The sequence below is a fragment of the Morone saxatilis genome, unplaced genomic scaffold (genome assembly GCF_004916995.1).
Source record: "Morone saxatilis isolate NCDOM2014 unplaced genomic scaffold, NCSU_SB_2.0 Contig21, whole genome shotgun sequence".
In the NCBI taxonomy this organism is placed as follows: domain Eukaryota; kingdom Metazoa; phylum Chordata; class Actinopteri; family Moronidae; genus Morone; species Morone saxatilis.
In genome coordinates this window covers 5,047,558-5,047,785 of record NW_023339774.1, presented here as the reverse complement: position 1 = coordinate 5,047,785, position 228 = coordinate 5,047,558, and positions in this window count along the sequence as shown.

Below are 228 nucleotides of genomic sequence, written 5' to 3'. Positions count from 1 at the left end.
CATACAGCAGCGGCCAATGAGGTACCTATATTTTTATATCTACCATTAAGTGCACTGGCTGGTATAGCTTTATAAAGAAAGTGAGCTTCAGCTAGGTAGCTAGCTGAGAAAACTGATGCACAATGTGTTTTGGTAACAGGATTTTTAGTTAAGCCAGTTAGCCACACAGTCCTCCTGATTGCTCGATTGATGTAACATATATGTACTGCACACACTCTCTCTCTCTCT